At 45.3% G+C, this 24,355-nt stretch overlaps 1 protein-coding gene across 4 annotated transcripts in view; it reads right to left on the bottom strand.

Annotated features, from left to right (window-relative positions):
- Positions 1–16,964, bottom strand: part of SYNDIG1 (synapse differentiation inducing 1) — a 175,371-nt gene extending 158,407 nt beyond the window's left edge. The window contains exon 1 of one of the 4 annotated variants that reach the window (XR_009458940.1): positions 16,641–16,951. The gene's annotated coding sequence lies outside the window, so the exon portion shown is untranslated. Of the gene's footprint in view, positions 1–16,640 lie in introns of all 4 variants that reach the window. The other 3 variants (XR_009458941.1, XM_059720260.1, XM_059720261.1) reach the window with 3 other exon arrangements.
- Positions 16,965–24,355: the final 7,391 nt, after the last annotated feature.

Raw genomic sequence — 24,355 nt, 5'->3', positions numbered from 1 at the left:
CAGCTAAATATGTTTCAAAATATAGTGTCTTCTGTAACTTCTGTCTGTGCTGTCAAACAGAAGCTCTGCCTCCTGTACAGCCAGCATGGCACCTCCTAGTCTTACCCCTTCTCCAAAGGCATTTTGGACATTGGCTGTACCCACCCCTGTCCCTGTGACTGACAGCTTGTTTCAACTACCCTGTTCAGCCCTTCTTCCTCCTCCTATCCTTAGTCCACAGACAGTATGGATCCTTTCACTCCATTACAGTTCTACCTATCACAACCTTCACCTCCCCTCTCCTCCCACCTGCAACAGTACATGCACTGCTCCAGTTTCCCTACCCCCATGTCCCTTTTATGAGAACAGCCTTCCTTACGCTGTAATCTAGGCTACAAATAGATGTTGCCAAGTGAAGCAGATCAGCTGAGCCAGGACTGTGCCACTTCACTGTGCAAAACACACGTCACTCATTGTTCTGCTCATTGATGCTGCAGGACAACATGCAACATGTTCTCCTGGGGGGCCTGGTCCTGTGCACCCTGGGAATTCCTATACACGATTGGGCCCCTCAAGCTGTGACAGGGCCTGCCCAGCTTTCCCCGCTTACCAAGATGTGCCCCAGGATATCCAGGGTGCATCTCGATAAGTAAAGAAACCCTAACTTTCCAGATTACCAAGGTATGCCCCAGAGATCCTGGGGGCATGTCTCTGTAAGTGGGAAAAGACAGGCAGGCACTCCCAAGGCTTGAGGGACCCAAACCTGTGTCAGAATTCCCAGGGCATGCAGGATCAGGCCCCTCAAATCCCTGGAGCACCTGCCAGGGGTGACTGAAGAGTGTGGACAGCTCTAGGCCATAAAGTAAATAGACTTCCACTGCTAAATAGTAGCACAAATTGATATCATCTTTGTTGTGGACACATTTATGGTGTGAGAAGGGATATGGATGTCGGTTTGCTTAGCCTTTGTGTTGCCATAAACATTTTTATGGAGGCACAAAGGTGACAAAAGGTGATGTTTATTTCCACCCAGGCAGAGACATAGTGATACTGGAAGGCTGTTCTTTAGCAGCTCATTTGCATCTATAAATTCCAGGCATCCAGAATTAAGGTTTCTCACAGGTGAGAATCATAGAAAAATAGGTCTGGCTGGAAGGACCTTCAAGAAGCCTCCTAATCCATCCCCCTGCTCAAGCCAGGATCAGGACCCAAAGGCAACACTCACAGAGCTGTGTTCCGGCAACATATCTGACAAGGAGCAACACTGACCCTTGTTCGGGATACCTCACAAGGGAGGCTCATGGAAACTGAAGCCTTACTGCAAAACTCTGGGTTCAACAATGCTCTGCAATTTTTCTCATCAACTGTGTCCACAGGCATATCCTGTCTCCTTCTGAATCACAGGAAAAATGGAGGTGGAAGCTTCCAAGTCAGAAAGATGATCTGACCAGGTAAAAAACAGGGTCTGAAGAGCTGCAGACAAAACTATAGGAGTTAAATGTCTGCTTGCAATCTTACAAGTCTGTGATGGCTCCCTTGCTTCCATGAATTGCAAAAAATCTTAAAATATTAATTTAGTTATTTCCCCTTCTATAACCAACAAAATAATAATGTATGCAGGGAATGTTATGCAAGAAAAATTACCATCAGGATGTGAATCCACAGGTCTTTCATTATAAAGTAAAATACTTAAGAAAACATAGGGGGAAAAAAAAACCCCTCTCCTGCTTGCATTTCATTCTTTTTAATTAACTGACTTGATTAAACTAGGCTTTGTTTAAAAAGAACATTGCTATTACATCTATTGAAATTCCATCTGACCTATTAAGTGAAGTACTGGGAGTTTTATAAGGCAAGGCAACTAATTCAAACAGGAGTGATTTAAGAACACATGTATTAGGAACAGCTAAATGTTTAATTGTCAGCACTGAAAGTAAAAGGATCTATGTACAAATTGTATTATTATTGATTTGCATTATAGTAGTGCTTACAGGCCCCAAGAAAAGCAGGGCCATAGAGCTAGACAAAGCTGGGAATAAAAATCAGGTATCATGATTGCCCAGCCAGTACCTGAAACACTAGATCACATATTTAGCAGAATCAAACAGGGAAACAAAATGACTCTATGCAAATTAGACCAATGTAAATAACTGATTTTTCAGTTCAGTGGAGGACAGAAAAATCATTTGGGGATAAGTTTTGGTTGTCCTGTTAAATCAATAAAAGAAAAGAAAACAAAATACAACTTTGGGGTAAAAGGAAACACTTTGCTCTATGTAAAATAAAATGTCTTTTTTTCCCCATTTCCATTTTTAAACTTTTTGGGTGGGTAGGGCTTCATTACATTTAGATCGTTTAGTCTCCAAAGTTTCAAAATGGAAAAAAATCAAAAAAGTTTCATTATGTAAAACTTGAAATGTTGAGACTTTTCTGAAATGATTCCAATGTTTTCAGCCAAAACTCTTCAGTGAACTTGACTCAAGTTTGCAAATTATTTAATCACTCCAAAAGCTTTGTCTTCAGGTAACAAACTAATCATCTGAAAGAGTCACCCAGCTTGAAAGTAAATACACCTACCTATTCTGAAAGGCAACACTATAAAAATACTTTGCCATCTGGACATCTTTTGGCAATTACTGCATAAAATTAAAGCACTAAAACCAGGAACCATGTCTCTTTCAGGGTGAAATACCTTTCACCAGCATACTCAGAAAAAACACCCAGTTCAAATAGCTATGGAAAACAAATGCCCAAGTATGCCTCTGCCCATGTTTGCTGTACACTGGCTTTGAAAGGTTTGATACAGTGCCCAACAAATTCAAGGGGAATCTTTTCCTGGTAATTGGATGGGGCTTTGGGACTGTACCTGAACACAAACAATGCATCTTCTTGACATGCTCAACACAGATCTCTCCTGTTATTCTTTCCAACACACACCTACCTCCACAGCTACATGTAATGGCAGGTGGACAACCCAAGCTTTTAGCCCATCCACCAACCTATAGGCATCACTGGGCTAAATTGGAGTCCAGCTGATTTATGCAGCTGAGAGACTGGCCCATTATCTATCCAAGGCACTTACATGGCCCCCATTACTACAGCAGCTGAGCCTCTAAGCCAGCAGTTCTGAACCTTTTTCAGTCGACGTACCCCTTGGTCTCAGAGTGAGACTTCATGTACCTCCTTTCAATGGGAAATCAATTTTTTAGGCCCTTCAACCTGTCTTAGACAATGTATGAAATATATCTAACGGTACGTACCCCCTGATGAGGCTTCACGTACCCCCTGGGGGTACATGTACTCCTAGTTCAGAATGGCTGCTCTGAGCCTTTAATGTATTCAACCTCACAACATGGTTAGGAGGCAGGACAAGGACGCTATCCCCATCTCTATGATGGGTATGTGATGCATAGAGAAGTTATGGGTTCTTATCCTTAAAGTATATTTCTCTATCATAAGTATATATATGTTCCTACTCCCACAGCCTATGAGTACCCAATAAACCACAGCACTTCTATTTACTGCTATTTTCCAACTTCCTGCACTCACACTGCCACTAAAACAAGGAATATCTGCAGAATGATACCATTATTTGCGTGAGATCATAAGCCCCTGCCTTCACCATGATCAGTCAGAGTTCTAGGTGCTCTGCCAAGGATGGTGATAGAGATACCAGCATTGTAAGCAGAAGCTGGATAGTGGTGAGTGTGATAAAGTGGAAAGATGGTCATTTTGGAGTGGGAGCTACATGCTTAGTCCTGGGTTCTTGGTGGTGAGGCAGGGGGAGGAGGAGATGAATGGTGAGATCCTGGCTCCTTAGAAGTCAATGTGAGTTTTGTCATTTCTTTTCAATGATTTTACCCTATGTGCTGAGGTCACTGCAGTGACGCAACTCAGCATCAGGAAGCATGACCACATGCATTCCTTCTCTGTATAGAACCTGTGCTCAGGGCAGCCAGAGAGGTCAGAGGCCTTCCAAAACCAGGAACCAATAGTCAGCAATTTAGTTTGTCCAGCAAGCCAAAGGACAGAAAACTGCATTGTAAATATACCTGTTCTTTGGGCTGTATAATTGCATTCTTAATTGTAAATGAAGCACTTTCATTTGAAGTGATATAAATGCAATGTGACTCCTTTGACTCCTCTATGTACAATTAAGAATTCATTACAGACACCAGAGAATCACTCAAACGTGGTAAAAAAAATTCTACTTCAGTTCCAAACTTAACCTCCAAATTCAAAGCTCAGATAATTATTTCTTCTGGTCCTTACCAAGGGGCAAAACTGGGCGTACAGCAGAAACACAGCCACAACCTTAACTACAAAAGAATCACCCATTGCTACAGAAACTGGAATAATGCACCAAAGGCAAAAATTTATTCTCATTGAAACTCGGAGGATACAAGTAACTCCCCCGAGTTAATGAAGTTCTTACTGGGATCTTACACTGCACCCATCACTGCAGGAGCTGAATGTCTCCATGCAGCCAGCCTGGCTTCACTAATCTGGGGAGGTGTCAGATATTGGGGGCTTCCTCCTGCCTGGTGAATATGGTGATTAGTGCTACAACAGCTTCATCCAAAATTGCTTCTCCTTAGTGCTTGGCTTTTTACAGACCCACAGGAAGGCTGAGTCTTTTAGGAAAAAACTTACTATCTACCATACTTACTCACATACAAGACAAGGTCTTTTACCCCAAACAGCATGGGGAAAGAAGTCCCTTGTCTTATGTCCCCATGCAAGGAAACTGCATAAAATACATTGTCTATCTTTGAACTGCTGCTAAAAAGCAATATGTTCCCCGTAATGGAAACCAATCATGAAATAAATTAAATGAAGCCAACACCAAGCATGACTATAAAATACATGGCCCATCTGGGGCAAACATGCTGATGGGAACCTTTTTAAAAAAAAAATGTATTAAAACCACACTTATCACCCTACATTTACAAAGCTTCACATATTAAGCACCCTTGTTTTACCAAGACTTCATATCACAAAAATAACTACATATCAAAAACATACAACTACATATATTAAAATCCTTAAATGACATACATCTTCTCACAAAATAAACACTAACAGAACTCTTTTCCTTCATACAGAAACCCATGACAAATGCTTACCTCAGTAACCACTTGAAACTCTCCACCCCCCCCCCCCAGCAGTCCTCTCTGTTGATTTAGTGAAATAAGTGTATCCAGTCCGTTTTCCTTCACTTCTCTACCTTTTTTTCGCTGATCTCTTCCTTGTCCCAATAGATGTAGTATTTCAATTCATGCAGCTTCAGGCATTATCGTTCAGTGAAAAGCCAACCCCTTAAAAAACTGGAGGCTTCTTACTTTCCATAAACTAGTTATAAAACATGCTAATAAGGACCTTAAGAACATTTTATCTGATCCCTTTGGTATGAGTCCATACAGTACCATCTCCTGCACTAATAACAGGTTTATTTTGGTGCTTTACGAGTACTCATGGTGCTCTGGTGAGGTGCCTGACAACTGGAAAAGGGCCAATGTGGTTCCCATTTTCAAAAAAGGGAGGAAGGAGGACCCAGGAAACTATAGGCCCATTAGTCTTACCTCAGTCCTGGGGAAGCTCTTTGAGAAAATTAACCAGGAGCACATCTGTGAGGGGCCAGCAAGGGAGTTTATGCTTAGGGGCAATCAACATGGGTTCATTAGAGGCAGGTCCTGTCAGACCAACCTGATTGCCTTCTACGACCAGGTCACAATAGCCTTGGACACAGGTGTCGTGGTGGACGTAGTCTTCCTGGACTTCAGGAAGGCCTTCGACACTGTCTCTCACCCCATCCTCATTAAAAAATTAGGTGACTGTCGTGTCGATGCCTACACAGTCAGATAGGTCACAAATTGGCTGGAGGGCTGCATCCAGAGAGTGGTGGTGGACGGGTCATTTTTGACCTGGAGGGACGTGGGCAGCGGGGTTCCCCAGGGCTCAGTCCTCGGGCCCGCATTGTTCAATATTTTCATCAGCGATTTGGACGAGGGGGTGAAAAGCACCTTGTTCAAGTTTGCAGATGACACTAAGATGTGGGGAGAAGTGAGCACACTAGAAGGGAGGGACAGGCTACAACTAGATCTCGACAGGTTACAGAGGTGGGCGGATGAGAATAGGATGGGTTTCAATACGGACAAGTGCAAGGTACTGCCTGGGGAGGAAGAACCAGCAGCAGACCTATAGGCCAAGGAACTCCCTTCTTGTCAGCACAGAGGCAGAAAAGGATCTTGGAGTCACTATTCATTCCAAGATGAACAAGGTGGGCCGCCAATGTGAGGACGCGGTCAGGAAGGCTAACTGCACCTTGTCATGAATCCACAGATGCATCACAAGCAGGGCCAAGAAGGTGATCCTCCCCCTCTATGCAACATTGGTCAGGCTGCAGTTGGAGTACTGCATCCAGTTCTGGGCACTGCACTTCAGGAGGGATGTGGACAGCATCGAGAGGGTCCAGAGGAGGGCCACTCGCATGATCAGGGGACAGCAGGGCAGACCCTACAAGGAGAGGCTACGGGACCTGAACCTGTTCAGCCTTCACAAGAGAAGGCTGAGAGGGGATCTGGTGGCCACCTATAAACTTGCCAAGGGGGACCAGCAGGCAATGGGACAGTCCCTGTTCCCCCGAGCACTACCGTGGGTAACAAGGAACAACGGTCATAAGCTGACTGAAAGTAGATTCAGGCTAGACATCAGGAGGCACTACTTCACAGTCAGGGCTGCTAGGATCTGGAACCAACTTCCAAGGGAAGTGGTGCTTGCCCCTACCCTGGGGGTCTTCAAAAGGAGGCTGGACAGCCACTTAGCTGGGGTCATTTGTCCTCAGCATCCTTTCCTGCCCATGGCAGGGGGTCGGACTAGATGATCTGCTTAGGTCCCTTCCAACCCTATCAACTATGAAACTGAAACTATGTGACACTCAGAAAGTGGTGGACCCACACCTTCCCCTTGGACACCCTAATGAGCCCATCTGTGTTGCACCTCTCTAAGGAGCAAGATATTTCTTACAAACATCCATGCTAGGTCAGCATCTTCCCCTTTTAGTTGTTTACCTGCCACTGTTCCTCACACCTTCTTCACTTGCCCTTCTGTGAAGTTTCCTGCCGGTGCCATCCTGTCTCTCTCCCTTACTGTTTTCATCAATTCCTTATGATCCTTCAGGACCTCCAGACCTACCTTCCCTATTTTATACCTCTACATAAAACATTCCACCCTGATGTAATGAATTGGCAGTTATCACACCCACCGACTCTTCAAAGAGATCTGATATACTCCCTGTTTCCTCAAAATTGCAGGTGTGTGAAATCGGATGATATGCGCTGCTTTCACCTCTCCCTCTGTTACTGCCCTGCATGCCACACTTATGTAATTCATATAGATGAACAATCCCAAATCTGGCAGCCCCTATTCCCCATCTCTCTTGTGTTGCACAGTTCAGATCTAGCCAAACTTTCGCTTTTGGCACACCAGAAGAACTCCCATATTTCCCTCTGTACTTTTGCTATCTGCGACCACATCAGTGGGAATACAATTCCTGTATATAGAAAAATCATCAGTAGCTTAGCCTTAACCACCACCAATTTTCCAGCAAAGGACAGTGTCCTTCCATACCATAACCAAAGCATTTACTGTAGCCTTACCATCACTTTTTCCCATGCTGTATCACCTTTCTCCTTAGTGTCTATCAGGATCCCAGACAAGGTTCTTTGCGTGAATCTGATATCTTTTATGAGACCAACTTAAAGATTTGGAAAACAATTATTAAGCAAGCTTTCAGGTTCAAAAACCCTTCGTCAGGCTAAGGAAGTTTCAGCAGTTGGTGTGTGCTCTTCCTGGATGGAATGAAAAGTAAAGAAGCCAGCAGCTGGGCTGGTATGCATACAAGACAGGCAGTCAGTGAAAATGTAGACTGAGGAGTCAATGGGTGAGAGACAGGCTGGTGGGGGGGCAGGCGGGGAATAATGGAGAGATACCTGGGGAGTCAGCTGTCAGGCAGGTTATAATGTGTCATAAATGCAATGTCTATATTTAGTCCATGATTTTTAGCATCCAGGAGGTTGATGAAGTGGAGTTCATAGGCTCGTCTCTGGGAAGTGTTGTGTAAGTTTCCTTTGAGGATCTGGACTGAGAGACTGAAGAGAGAGTGGTTTTCTTGTGAGAAATGTGTCCCCACAGGTAACTGGGTATTCCTGCCTTTGATAGATTTCCGGTGTGCATTTGTTCTGGTGCGCAGTTGTTGTTTGGTCTCTCCTACATATCTTCCATCAGGAACCCTAGCATTCAGATTTTTCTCTCTCTCATTTGAAGGCCCAACTTGAAAGTCCTTCCAGTTCCCCTCCCATTATGGTGCTTTTCGGGATCCCTGGCAGACAAGGTTCCTTGGGTGAATCTGATATCTTTTATTAGACCAACCCAAATAGTTGGAAAATAATTATTAAGCAAGCTTTCGGGTTCAAAAACCCTTCGTCAGGCTAAGGAAGTTTCAGCAGTTGGTGTGTGCTCTTCCTGGATGGAATGAAAAGTAAAGAAGCCAGGGGCTGGGCTGGTATGCATACAAGACAGATAGTCTTTTGGAATCCCTAGCACTCAGATTTTTCTCTCTCTTATTTGAAGGCCCATCTTCTCCAAGTCCTTTCAGTTCCCCTCCCATTATGGTGCTTTTCTATCTATTTAGTTTAGCCCACATTGCTTCTCCATAGTCTGATGTATGCTTTAGCACCCTTTCTATCAAAACCTATCTCTAACTACTATATTTATATCATCCATGTGCAAGATAGATTTTACCTCTCTCCCTCCCAGTATCTTCACCCTGCTTATGACCTTGTGTTTTCTTATTCTTTGTGTCTTTCTCTGGTTCTCTATACAATAACCTTATCTAACATAAAAATTTCTTTCAGAATCCCATTTTCCTAGCACTCTGAATATATCATCGTGATCCACTTTGTCATATGCTTTTTCTAAATCTAGGTTTGCTATAACTGTGTCAGTTTTCCTCTCTTGGATGTGGGACAGTGTATCTCTGATCACTCTGATTGTTTTGGAGATCCTTCCACCTGCTCCTGAGCATACTTAGACTTCGTGTATTACCTTCTGGAGGTTTTTCTTCATCCTTGAAGCCAGCATCTTGGCCATTAACTTATAGTCCATATTAAGGAGCATAATCAATATCCAGTTTTTCAGGAGTCCCTTCTCCCCTTTCTTAAAGAGTAAAATCACAGCGTCTCTTGTAAAATCTTTCCTTGTCTCTCCTGTTTCCACTATTTCCTCAAAAACTTCCATTACATCCCTCCCTACCCATGTCCAAAACATCTCATTAAATTCCATAGGTAGTCCATCTGCTACTGGTGATTTCCCTCTTTTAAAGGTTTCTAAGCACTCTTCCACTTCCTTTAAGCTCATCTCGTCTTCCATCTTCTTTGCTTCCTCCTCCTCTACTCTCTCTTTAATCTCTTCCAGCAAACCCTTCATCTTCTTCCTATCTATTTCCTTCTTCTGATGTAGCTCTTCATAAAATCTTCTTGTTGCCCCCAACACCCGCTATATGGTAGTGTCCATTAAATGCAGTTCCCTTCAGCACTGACTCTTTTTAAAGTCATGATGAGCCATTACACTGCATACATTTCACCTTCCTTTTCACTCCCACAGCTGAACTGTACCCTTCTTTCCCATTATCAATTATTCCTGTTTCTTTACCAGCCTCAAATGCCTGGCAAACATCACGAAACAGGGCCCCAAACAATTCATCCAGAATTCCTCTGCCGCCTCCTCTCTCGGCCTGTTGCACATGATTAGTGTGGCCCTGTACTTCAGGAGGTGAAGCTGGACCAGACTGTCCTCTGCCTAGGGTAACCACACATCCTGGGCAAACCAGGACAGTCTCGGCTTCTGTAGTCCACTTCCAATCAGTTGGTCAAAAGTCCTGGAGCAGAGTCTGGTGGGGATGCAAATTGGCATGGTACACTAGGCAGGTGGCCAGACAGGCACCACTGCTGCTGGGTAGTCACAAGGTGGGAGGACTGGAGTAGGGTGGTGCCTGCTTCAGTCTGCCTGCCTTGAAACTGCCCAGCAGCAGCACTGCCTTCCCACCCACCTGCCTGGTGCGCCATGCTGTTCCACATTCTTGCTGGACTCCACTCTGGGACTTCTGACCAATCAGCTGAGACTAAACTACAGAAGTGAGCACTGTCCTGGTTTGCCCAGAATGTATGGTCACCCTACCCATGCCTCATCTACATATCTATTTTTGGAGGATACCAGGAGTCATGACAAGAACACCCAGTTCCAGTCATGAGCTGGGGGCTAATTGTGGGAGGTATCTGGAGTACACACACAGACTGAGCTGTGCTGAGCTGTGAGGTCACCATGGCTTGAAACACCGTTGACTCTGCTGTGGCCCAGCCCAATGACCTATATGACAAATCATGAGCCTTTGGGCTTTGAACTAATATCATGCATAGTTTGTACTATATATAAGTAGGTGCCAAAGTGTTATTTAAAATGTGTTTATGAAGTACCTGTGCTAAGACTTGCAGCTGTTTAAAATACGGTAAAATGCATAAAATCTGGATGAACTAGGTCTATGTGGTGCAACATACCAATTACTATAGGTATGTTTATTTCAAGATCGGTGTTTTTAAAGTTGCTCCCCATTTCCATGTGCTCATAGAGTGCTAGGTCTGCCAATAAGAAAAGGGGGAAGGGGCTGCAGGGTGAGGGAGTTGTGAGAGGCAAAGGAAAAGGCAGCTACATAGTCCCCAGATTTAATTTTCACTTCTGTAGCAGTGGGAGAAGAACAAATTAAAGGCAAACCTCCAATAATTAGATTCTACGCCTAGAAAATTATAACAAATCTATAAATTTTCCCTATATCAAAACTAATTATTGGGGATTCATCTTATATTCAAGTAATTGAAGGAAATAAACCAAGCAGAAAGACTGGGATGTTGATGGTGGCAATAGGTGTTCTCCTGGGTAATGACATTTACTTTCCTAAAAGGTTTATGTTTACTGATCAAGCAGTTGAGTTAATGCTGCAATATTAGACCATGGCCTAAGAAAAACCGGTGATTGCTTCAGAGCTTATGTGTACAGCAGGCCAACACCAAGACACACAGACAGCACACAATTAACCTTTGGTGACTTTCTACCACTTGACTAGTGACTGAGGTATGCCTATGAAAGTATTGTTGAAACTACTTTGATAATGGGCCTCACTCTTTCAGCATGACTTTTGGGTCTTAGCTTGGTGACCTCATCCTTCCAAGAGGCTTCAAGTTGACATTACTTTTGTAATTTCATTTTTTAGAAGGAGCCTTCAGAGACCAATGTGCTGTCATGTATTAACAGCACATGGCTGCATGGTGCTGTAGGAAGCTTAATAGAAACTGGATCGGATCAGGAGACCTGGGTTCTAATCATGCCTCAGCTACTGACTTTCCTGTGGAACAGCCATATGTGTTCCCTTTGCCTCCCTTCCCCTCCTAAGCTGTGTCTACTCAGTGCAAGGACTCTCACTACCTATCTGTATGGCATTCAGCATAATGAGGCTCTGATCTCAGCTGGGATCTCTGGGAGCTGTCTTAATACAAATACAATAACAGCACCTGAGAACAGAAAATGCAAAGATGGACCAAGCTTTGGAGATGCATTTCTTAAGCAATGCTCCACTATGGACAAAGTATAAGTACATGAACTGGGCTTGCTAGTGAAATTATTCACTGACCCTGTAAAACAGTTAGTATAGGTCTATCAGGGGTAGGATTATCAGGTTAAACAAATTCCATCAGGGCAATAAAATAGGGTTTGCTTCAGTAGGTTATAATGCAGTCACAGAGCCAGAGAAAGACAGAAGGACTAAGACACAGAAGGGGCTTAACCAGGCCTGGTCTATATACCTGGAGTGTCCCTGGAGTGGGACAGGATGGAAGGAATAACTCAAAGTCAGGATGAGTGGAGATGGGGCATGATGTATATGAGGGAACTGGATGCAGCTGCACCAATTAAAACTGAATCTAGATGAGGCAGAGGTGATGGTGGTAGGCAGATCATATGACCTGGCAGGGAGTGGAACACCCATCATTGATGGGCTTCAGTCTCCCCTTGTCACTGAGATTCACAGCCTTGGGGTTCTCCTGGATCCTCTTCTGCGCCTGGATCTTCAGGTGGCAGCTGTAGCTAGGAGCACCTTTCACTAACTCCATCCAGTGAGAAGGCTGTAATCATTTCTTTTAGATTGATCTGGCCACCATCATCCATACCTTGGTAACTTCACACTACAATACTGCAACATATTCTACGTGGGGCTGCCCTTGAAAATGGTCCAGTGGCTGTAGCTGGTGCAAAGCATGGTGGCCTGCTTTCTGATGGGGGTGAGTTACCAGAAGCATGTAACTTTGGTTCTCCAGTGTCTGCACAGGCTCCCAGCAGCTTTCTAGGCACAATTTAAGGTGTTAGTTTTGACCTAGGAAGCTGTAAACAGCCTGGGCCCTACATACCCAAGGGACTACCTTCCCTCTAAGCCCCACTGTGATCCCTAAGGTCAGTGGAGAGCCTGGCAAAAATATACAGGAGGTCATTCTTGGCAGTTGCAACTCGGATCTAGAGCTGCCTGCCTCTTGAGCCCTGCCAGAGTCCAAACCTTGGCATCTTTTGGAGGTGCTGCAAGACTTCTGTTCGGGCAGGCATTTAGCAACCCAAACCAGGCTGAAATGTTGCTTAGTGAGTCTGCTTTATTTTGTTTTATTTTGCTAGTTTTTTTATTCTAGTTGTCCATTTAAGTTGTTCTGTTTCTCTTGCTGTAAGCCACCCTGAGCTTTTGTTGTGAAGGGTGGCATATAAATCACACAAATAAATAAAAATAAGTCAATATGGCCCAGATCCTTGCATGAAGGCTGTGATCCAAAATTCACTGAAAGCCTAAGACACTTTACCGAACAGCAGACTAATTTTGGTGCGCAGTAAAGTGCCACCATTTACGTGTGGGCAGCAATTAGGGCACAGTAGACTAATTTACTGCACTGCCAGATAGTCCTGTCAGATACAGGAGGTATCCGGCAGTGCAGTTAATTACCATGCTTAAGTGCACATGTAGATGGTGATGTCAGGATTAGATTACTCTGGCTCAAACTGAGCCAGAGTATATTCAGTTGCATAAATTGTATGTGGAGACGTGCCTAGTGATGCTAAGCCATACTTAATGCCACTGCAAAAAGAGCCCAAAGAGCCAGAGAACCGTAGAGCTGAAAACAGGAGCAATTTGTTTTCTCTGGCCTTTGTAGGTGAACATGACGAAAACCCGTTGGATTCTTTGAGAGGGGCATGGAAGTGGGAGGGCAGAAGCCCCTATGGAATCATACCCATCTGGCCAGACCCCTGTGGAAGCTTTGCATGAGAATGGATATAGCCATGGCCCCTGATCCAGCCAGGCATTAAAACAGTGGGTAGCTTCAACAATACGAGTACCTTTTCAGGTTTAGGAGGAAGAAGGAGATTCCAACAGGGAATGACAGGTCTCCCACACAGTGGGCAGTTCACTGAGAAGGGACAGTGCTCAGGGGCCATACCAGCTTTGGAGTTCAGTGTGCAACCTGCCTTTGGAGAGGTCTTGGGCAGGTTGCATGCTGTGAGCAGGGCTGACCTGAGAGCTATGGCTTTGTGCAGTATCCCTAGAATACCTGTTTCAGGGAGTTGAACTCATGGCTTCACCCATGGCTGAGGCAAACTGTGGCCTCCAACCAAACAATCTGCAAAAAAATAAAAAGAAAAGAAAAGGAAAAAACAACCCTTGCAAAGTTTCTATCCAGCATGCAGGTTTTTCTGGGAAGGCAGGGAACGAAATGGAGCTGTACCCCAAATCAGCACAACACACCAGCATAGGCTACAGTATTGCAGACATGCACTAACACCTCCTCTGTACTGCACCACTCTTCCAGAAAGCAGCCCTTGCAGGTGAAATGAAAATAAATGCTTCCTAGACAGTGTCCATCACATGTATGAAGCAACGGCACTGAACACATTTGGGCCAGATCCTTAGCTTTGTAAACTGCCATAATCCCATCTAAATCAATAGAACAAGGCTGATTTACACCTTCTGAGGAGTAAGCCTTATGTTTAATTATTACCTAACAGAATAATGCCTCGAAAGTTTGATTGTGTAAATCATGGCTTGAATCTGTGGCCAAAAGATATTTACGTTGTGTCTCAGGACAAACATAATTAAACACAGACACACACGTATGCATCCTATTACACTTAGGTTGAAGCAAAGCTGTTGCCAATGCGGAGTACCAGTATTTTTTCTAACACTACAACTTTTGTAATGTTTTAATTTCTTTTCCGAGTGGCACTGTACTAATAATGCCCTGGAAGAGTGCAGTCTCAGAAACAAAGCACCAAAAAAAGCACCAAAAATTCTGAAGTGACAAAACTGTGACACACAGCACCAGAAAAGAAACAAAAATTTGGAAGGCACAAAACTGAATGTGCAGCCTTAATGTAATAACCAATGAACCAAGGTCTTAAACCTCTCCAGGACTGAGACATTTATGGCGGACTTCTAAGTGTTCGTAGACAGGAATTTATAATGGCAAAGACAACAGGCAGATGGAGATAACTACTGGGTATTGCTGTAATATGTTGCACCTTCTAGTCTAATACCATCCTTACAAGTCAAAACATTTTGAATACTGAATGCAGAGTTAATCAAGTAGAATGTAACATGCTGCATTAGAGCTGCATTTGTATAGCTAAGGAAGGGTCTCGGCTATGTATGCAATTTGTTGGTAAGTTTGTGGTGTTAGTAGACCTGCAGTGTTCTTTTGTTTGCTTATTTAACAAGCACAAATTTGATTCAATTTATTACAAATGCTTTCATCTAACATAAATGCTTCTATGAACTGTAGTTAAAAAACTGTCACTAAAATGTCACCTTCACTAGTAAACTGAGAATTAATTTATCCTTTGGGGCAACATAATTTGAAGCTAACATGAAGAGCATCCAAATGCTGCTCCTTTGAAGAAGAAAGCTCATTAACTATAATTAATAAGAAGCAATTTAAACATCTATGGATGCATAAAAGCCTGTTCTCAAGTCTGTATCTTACAATACACAGTAATCCCCTTGAAAGGGGCAGTTAACTTATCCTCCTAGTTTTAAGAATATCAAAGCATGCTTTAACTGTTGTTAATGCTTAGTTTCCAAGGGATTACTGTCTAATTATTATTATATTTTTAATGGAATATTGAATCCCCCCCTCCAGAAAGTTTAGGCGCCTTTCATTTCCTTACCTAGTATTAGAGAGGTGTTGCAGCCATCAGTGTTCCTCTCCCCTTTCATCATTTTTATGAGTCACAGCACTCAGGATTGCTTTCTAATGTCCCATTTCATCAGATCATTCCACATTTCTACTTCAGGGAAACGCAAGCTGATGTACCTTTGGTGCTTGCCCTACTACTACCCAGTTTCTCGCCGCATCTCTGATACAAATGAGGCGGAAGATAACAGCACAGAGCCTGTTCTGTCCCCAGCTCCCCTGTCAGCAGTACATCGGCCCGCTGTTAACACGGCTGTGGCGCCTTTCTGCCAAAGATCTCCAGGTGGGTTTGCAAAGTTGCAGGAACCAAGCATCTCCTCAGCCATGCCACAGCATGGTCCCCCCAGCTCACCCCTGGCAGAGGCAGGGGCACAAGCCTCCTTCCAGGGCACACAGTGGGGTGCAAGCAGAGGCACCCGACCCCAGACCCCCATGGACTGCCCCATCTGACCTGCTACAAGGCACCCTGCTGTGGGCAGCACTGCAGGTGTGGGCACCCGTCTGCCCACCACAGGGTGGGGGATCTGCTTTTCATTTGTCTGTGTATATGTGTGTATATATATGTGTGTATGTGTGTGCACATATATAGGTGCGTATGTATATGTGTATGTATATAAATGTGTGTACATTCATATGCATGGATATATGTGTATGTGTACGTGTGTGTACACATGTATATTTGTGTACATGTATATGTGTATATGCATGCACATGCGTATATGTATGTGTGTGTGTGTATAGATGTGTGTACAGATGTATATGTGCGTATGTGTCTTTATATACATGTATGAGTGTGTGTACACAAACATGTGTACACACATACATGTACATGCACATGCATATACACATATATGCGTGTGTACACATGTACGTGTGACTACATGTATGTTTGTGTACATCTACTTGTGTGTATTTCTATACATGTATATGTATGTAGGTGCATATATGTGTATATATATACAGGTATGTGTGTTTCCATGTGTGCGCACATATATACACGTGCGTGTGTGTACATGCATATATGTATATGTACAGAGGTGTGTGCACAGGCACGTGTGTGTATGTCTGTAGCGTGTGTGCCCTGCTCCCCAGGCCGTGGGCCAGCCGGGGAGGGGGACAGCCCGCGGCCCAGGAAGCGGCTCCACCGCCCCGACGCGGGGAGCGGAGCGGGGGCAGCCGCAGCGGCTCCGAGTCCCGGCCACACCACACCGCACCGCACCGCACCGCAGCCCCCGCGCCTCCCTCCCCCGCGGGCACGTCCCGCCCGGCGGCCCCGGCCCGCGCTGCGGTGCTCGGCGCTGCACCCCGCGCCCGCCGCACGCACGCACTCACCTCTCCGGCGGCGCCCGGCCGGGCGGCTGCAGCGGCATGTCCCGCGGGCTCAGGGGCGCCGGGGCTGGGGCCGGGGCCGGGGCCGGGGCCGGGGCGGGCCGGGGCGCGGCCGGCAGCTGCTGTCCGCAGTGTGCGCGGGGGGGCGGCGCGGCAGGGCGAGCCCGCCCCGCATGGCACGGCGCGGCGCGGCGCGGCGCGGCGCGGCAACTTTCCCCGCTGCGGCTGCTCCGCCCGCCGCGCTCTGCGCCCGCGGCCCGGGAGCGGCTAGGGGTCCGCGCGCACAGCCGCGCCCGGCGCCTGCCAGGAATTTACCGCCCTGCAGCGGGGAGCGGCGCGGAGCCCGCCCGGTCCTAGAGACGGCGCCGCCGGCGCCCGCCGCTCGCTCGCTCGCTTGCTCTCGCACACACACCTGGGGACACAGCATACACACAGACCCCCTCACCTGGCAGCCTGGGGACTCGCACACACGCACGCAAGCACGCTCTGGCAGCCCAGAGATACACCCACGCACATACACACTCACCTGGCAGCCTGGACACACACAACCTGGTAGCCTGGGACACACACACATACACACAGACCCTGGCAGCCTGGACACACACACATACACACACCTGGCAAGCTTGGGGACAAACACACACATGCACACACACCCTGGCAGCCTGGACACACAGCATATACACACGCACACTCACCTGGCAGCCTGGATACACACATACCCACACACCTGGCAGCCCAGGGACACACACACCTGGTAGCCTGGGGACACATGCACACATACACACACCTGGTAGCTTGAACACACACACACACACACACACACCCTGGCAGCCCGGCAGCCTGGGGACACATGCACACATGCACAGCCCACACCCCCGCTCCCTCCCTACAGCTTGAGGTGCCTGGACACCCCTTCAAACTACCCCTCCTGGCCCCCCAGTGATAGCAGGGTTGGGTGCACCTTCAAGAGACAAACCCCGAGTTTTCCAACAGGAATCCACAGGGCATGGGCAGACCCAGGATTTTGCGAAGGGGGGCAGAGGGTGAGATCCACGGTCCCATCAAGCACACTGCCTATTTTCTCCAGGAAAAAAACAACCTGGAAGCTTTACTCATAGGCTCGAGGTCCTGGGGCAAGATGATGCCATTGAAGACTGAAGCAAAACCAATGGTAGCTTCACTGCAATGAGTCAGAAATCAGCTGCACGGCTGTGGGATAGGAGCTGTGTGGCCAGAAGCAGCCCACAGAGCAGCGTGGCAGATGGAAGGGTAGCTTGACTGATGGGACATCAAGATCATTAAAGAGGAGAGAGCATGGTTAACACCCCTGTGGGATGAAGTGGCTACAAGGGATGCAGTTGGTGACAATGAGCCATGAAGTCAAGGGACTCCCACCCTGACTGGAAATGCTGCTGGTGCTGCCAGGCAGTTGGCTTTAAACTTTGGGTGAAGCAGGGATCAAAGGGGTGTGCAAGTGCCCTCTCCAATGCGTTTGCCCCAAGGGAAGGTTCCATTCTACATTCCCTTCCTCAGTGGCTATTGTAAAGGATATCTCTTTCCCAAGCAACCAGCCCTTTCTAATCCAGTGTTGTGACACCATGACCAATGATGATTTCATTCAGGGTCTGATTCAAAACCTCCTGAAGTGGAGAGGATGACCCCCCCTTGACTTCAGTTGCCTTGGGATCAGACCCAGAAATTTGGATTGGTCCTCTTGAAGTCATCTGAGCTACAACCATGTAAAGCTAGTTTTAGTGAGATCAGAATTAAGATGAAAGACTACTCCAGGGGCTAGCACAGCAATAACCAGAAGTGCCATTGCTTGAGAAATCAGACTGGATACTATAGGGACTAATTTTTCACTAGCAGGTGGATGATGTATGAGGTTTTCATTGGGTGCTATCTAGGATTCAGGGCAGAGATCATCATTTTGTTCTTTGAGTGTACAGCACCTAGTACAATGAGATGCTCAGCTTCAACAGGCCTCACAGGTGCAACTACAGTGCAAAATAATACGGCTTGTAGGCCAGTGGGTACCATTTCATGGCATTTGCCACCATTGGCAACACTGCCAGACCAGTCACTTGCCTCAGAGCTTCTGGCACCATTTCTATTCTGGATACTTCCATGACTGTCGGCTGAAAATTCAAACAGAGGCTTGCTTGCCTGGGTTGTGCGTTTCATCTCTCCAGTTGCTCTCTGCCACCTGCAGTTTCAGTGAATGTCACTTGGTGGATGAGATGGAGCAGAACATCAAACCATGCATTTCCATGCACACTCTTTTTCTTGTATCTTTAATGCAGCCACAGGGGGGTTTGCCTTCCTCTGTTGTGGCAAGCTTAGTCCTCCACCTGAGATCTTCTGCGTGCATATTAACCAAACACTTCCCTGTCAGTGCAGATGCAGGGCATTGGCTGTGCCCTCATCTCCTCTGCTTTTACCTGGCACATTATAGATTGTTCTTGGTGTTTCAGATATTGTGCCTTGTACTTGAGAGAGGTTAGCTCTGTTAGTGTGAAGTCAGGCAGCAGTCAGGGCAGGATGGCACCTTGCAGACTAACTGGTTCAGAGAGGAATGAACTTTCATAGGCTACATCTTACTCCCTCAGATGCTATAAAGCTATACTTTGTCACGGCATCTGACAAAGTAGGCTATAGCCTGAACATGCTCATGCCTCTCTGAACCAGATAGTCTATAAGGTGCCACCTTGCCCTGCGCTCTGCCTTTTCTTTTACTTGTGTGTGAGGGTTTTAAATGAAGACTTTGGGGATTCTTTGGGTTAAAAGTCATCAGTAAATGTTGTGGGGGGCACTAGACACGATGAGTTAGGAGGCCCCTTCCACTTCTCTGTTTCTGTGATAATAATGGCTCTTTGCTTGTTGCTTGCTCATTATTTCTGCTTGCAAAAGCAGTAGTAGCAACTCTTTAATAAAATAGCATTCTCAAGATTTAAGTGACATATTTGATGTTGCGTGTGTATCTCAGAAACTTACATCTAAAAACCTCTCTGGTTACATTCTTCTTTTTTACTTTTCATTTTTCTGGAAAAAGAAAATTAAACGTCTTTTTAATTTTGCGGCTCAGTTGCTGATCTTGTCATTTGATAAAGATAGCAATTTGCTTATTTCTAGAGCTGATTGAAAACTGGAACTTCCATTCTACATTAAATGAAATTTTGAGATTTATTTTCATCCCAATTAGGAAGAAAACAGTTGAAATATAGAAACTTTTGAAGAAACAAAATGTTCAGGGAAAAATAGATTTGGAAATACAAGTATGTTTTGATATTTTTGATCCAACCAGTTTGATCTTTTTACTTTCCTGATAGAAATTAATCAACAATCACTCTTTTCATGCAGAAAATTCAAACAAGGTCTCATTTCTTTAGTTGGGAAAAGTGTTTCATTGAGTGCCTTTTAACCAGCCCCATGTGGTTGACATCATAGCTTTAAAAATCCACTTGTCTGGGACAAATAGTATTCTCTTTGGGTGAATGTCTTCCACTTCTGTAGAATTTAAGCTTCCATTAAAAATAATCTAGACCTGATGGCTGTGAAAAAAATCCTCTCCCCAACAGGAAACTGCATACACTTGAAGTGCCACATCAGCTATTCCAGTTGGACAGAAAGGTCCATTGGCTCGAGGACTGGCCAAGTCCCTTGGACATTCTGGGCCTCAGTCCCTCATCTTTACTGCTGTGCACCAACCCCAGAAAGGATTCAAGGTTGTGCTGGGGGGACAACATGAATCCCTATTTTCATGTGGCACCACAACATGAATAGTGTAATGGAAGAGGCACTTTTACGTAGCCTATCAGTTTTGGGGGGTTATATGTGGGGTAGCATTCATTGATTAGCTGGTTTAGGGAAAACCTCAGGAGTTAATTAGTGTTTGGGAGCGCCATATATTCATTGGGAGTGGAGTTCGTCCAAGAGAAGACTGGACCTACACAGTGAGGTACCTGACCAATAACAGACCATCCAAGAGCCAGTGTGGCTCAAGAAAGGGCGTGGCTTTGGGGGATGATTGAACAGGGACTGGTTCTGGTGGCACGGTCTATATCAATTTCATGGGCTTGTCATACTTGTGGCAAACTCTGGAAACCTGTGTGTGATGATATCTCTTTTCTCCTCAAAGATATAGCTAAACAACAGCGTGAGTGTTTTCCATTGGGCTGTTATGACCACCATACTTATAGCTACAAGACAAGCAATCATCCCAAACACATAACCCCCTGTCCCTGTAATTTACTGTCAGGCCCTCAGATACTACTGCATCAGCTCTGAGGAGAACATTGTGATGCCACCTGGCCAGTCTAAAAAAACATCATAGCTACAACATCACTCTAACCCTTCCATTTGGCTGTCATGACCAGACATTTTTGTACATTAATCTTTATCATGTTGTACATGTTTTAATGTGCTTAGAACTGAAGCTCTTATTTTTTGCTTTATTGCAGCTTCCTTTATTAACTGAATAAATCTCATGCAGATGGCAAAACTGGATAAGAAAAGGACAGATATTTTCTCAGGTACCGTGTTTTCATGATAGCAACCATTTCATTTCTCTATTATGATTTATTGCAATGATATAAATTTATCAACAACAAGGCAAGTGTTATTCCTATCCGAGATAAAAGATAGGAATTAAGAAAGTTAAAATGTAAAAGCAAACACACGCACACACACACACACACACACACACACACAGAAATGGGAGATCTGAACTAATGGGGAAAAAAAAGCAAAAATACAAGCCTATGATGTAAGTGCATGTGCACCCATACCTATGCCCTCTGCTGGATGGAATCATGTTAACCCAAGTGCTTGTCCTTACCCCTTGCCTTCTAATAGCTGCAGAGAGGGCTGCTTCAGTGCACATAGTTTGTGCTAGGTGTTTACAGGAAGAGCTGAACTCCATTCCTGCTCTTGCTGTGAAGCTCAGTGAGCCTCTTGCATGTCAGAATAACAACTGTGATGTCTTGATTAGCAACAGATGTGGGCTTAAAGCTCTGAAAAAATAACATTGTCTTCTATGCTGGTAGGAGAGGACACAGCAGTGCAGGAAATGCAACCTGAATGAGACCAAAGTCCTAGCCACTCTGGTGTCTTGTCTCTGAGTGAGTGTGGACAGTACAGAATGTTTTATGGGAAAGTGCACCAAGCAGCTGTAAAATAACCTGCCTCTAGCTAAAAATCTCTCCTGTTAATTAGAGGACTAAGAGTTTGGAGCTTGTCTAAACTCCTGCTTACTTTTTTGTATTTACTAAACTAACTAATGGATTATTTCATCCAAAACACCATTCAGTCCTCTTTGGATTTCTGAGAAGGTCTTGAACTCCATGGACTCTTGTGTTCCACAGGAAGAAGACAACACTACTCAATGAAGTAAACCCCTTCTGCTGGGAAAGGTGCCTCCTTGGGGTAGGAATCTAACTCATCTGTTTGTTTGTATAGCTGAACCCCCAGCCCGCAGACCAAATCTAGCCCACAGTGCCATGGCATATGGCCTGCAGGGCTCCCTATAGGTTGGGAAAGTTGGTGGCATGGCAGCGGTAGCATTTAATACTGCCACTCCACTACCACTGCCAAATTACCAAGCCCTACACAGCTTTTAATGAGCCTGGGATGCTTCCCCCAACCCTCTGCAGCCAGATCAGGGCCAGGCCAGGCAGTTGCCACATGGTTGGATCAAGCCTGGGATGCCTCCTCCAACCATGGCTGTACAGGGCCTGGGCCATTGCTGCATAGCCAGATTGGGCCTGGGCCATGCCTTGTCCACCATGGTCAGATTGAGACCTCTCCCACTATATGGCTAGATCATGACTGGGCTGTGATTCCTCACTCCCCACGTGACTGGTTTGGGACCTGCAGGATATAATCTCCACCCCCTCTCTTCCCCTACGAGAGTGGGCCCTGCTCCCACCTGCTCACGTGTTAGATCAGACCCCTGTTGATTTAGATCCAACCCACTGACCAGATTCGGCCTATGGACAGACTGGGTGCTGCCCATCTGGCCCGCAGGGTAAAAAGATTGGACCCTACTGGTATAGCACAATGCATACACTTTGGAACGATCATCTTTTGTATGGGGGCTGAGGTCACTCAAAACCCTGTAAACAGGGATCATCCTTTACCTAGTATGCAAGCCCTTTGGGGCTGGGGCCATCTTTTATTTTACATTTGTACAGCACCTTGCACCATTATACCCTGGTCCAAGACTATAGCTCACAGGGGCCACTCCAATGCAAATTTCTAGTAATTACCCCAAATACAAATGAGGCTTTTCCCCACAATCAGCATTGAGGAAAAAGCACTTCTCCTTACATTTGCATACAGGGAAACCTCATTAAATTTGTTGTTTATCATTAAACTTCTGCCCAAAACAGCATGTGCTCAATAATAGAAACCAACTGCGAGGCTGATTAAATGCAGCCAACACTGAACATGACTATAAAACATGTGGTACATATTGGGCAAGCATACTAATGGGAACCTACCTTTTTTTAAAATAAATTTTGTTCCCAGGGCCAAATCAGTTCTGAATTAAGTTCCAAATTTCAACTAAGCAGGCCTAAATCATTCAAGTCTGTGTGGCACTACTACCAGCAAATATGCTACATCCAAGGCTCATCAGTTTGGGGCTTCACATACTCCCAAATCCAAAGGAATATCTGGAGCCCTAAATTCAAGCCCTTGGAAATCAGATGTGTCCAATCCAAAAGGCTGAAGAAACAAGCTAAAAAGGAAAACTGAAGACAATACCACATCACCATAAATTGTGTAGCCCAGATCCTTGTATTTGGAGACTCTCACGGGGGTCAGGCTGCCTGAAGCACAAGGGATAGGCCTTTACAGTCTATCTACACATGAGTCCATTCAATGCTAAAATTGATCATGATATACCAAAAGGATAGGCTAGTATACCCTATCGGAATGAAACATATGCTAATACCAATTGAGTGCATTCTTCCTCAGGACCAACTTTTTTTCAAGTCATGGTGAGCCACTAAACTGAATTAATTCTGACTTCCTCTTAACTGTGACAGCTGAGCTGCACCTTTCTTTTCCATTTCAAATATTCCTGTTTCTTCACCAGCCTTAAGTATCTGGCAAACATCACCAAACAGGGCTCTAAACAGTTCACCCAGAATCCCTCTGTTGGCCCTCTCTCAGTCTATCACATATGATTAATGTGGCCTCACCCTCCATGAGGTAGTCCTAGACCAGGTTGCCCTGTCCCTCATATGTATATACATCTTTGGAGGATCCCTGGGCTTGTGACAAGAACACCTGATTCAAGTCATGAGTATGGGGCTACTTAGCACATGGATCCTTTGTGAGGGGTATCTGGTGTACATACATATATTAAGCAGTGCTGAACTGTGGGGTCACCATGCCTTGACATACTGGTGACTCTGGTAGGGCCCAGCCCAGCAAGCTATATGGTAAATCATGAACCTTTTGGTTTTAGAGAATAAAATTGAGCATAGAAAAGAATCTGCTTTGTAAGATATTTTGCATAGCACCTGCTGTAACACTGGCAGGTTTACACATGGTCCAGCTCAAATCCTCAAATCATGGAGATACCATGGTTTTAGAAGGTCCCAAAACACTTGCAGATCAATGTAATCTGCACAATAAGATCTCATCAACCCTGACAAAGCACTGCAAGATGCAGAAGGTGCAAAGGACAAGAGACACCTTGTCTTCTG

The sequence above is a fragment of the Alligator mississippiensis genome, chromosome 1 (assembly GCF_030867095.1).
Source record: "Alligator mississippiensis isolate rAllMis1 chromosome 1, rAllMis1, whole genome shotgun sequence".
Taxonomy (NCBI): Eukaryota; Metazoa; Chordata; order Crocodylia; family Alligatoridae; genus Alligator; species Alligator mississippiensis.
Note: the sequence above shows the minus strand (reverse complement) of the source record. Positions and strands in the feature narration are given on the sequence as shown.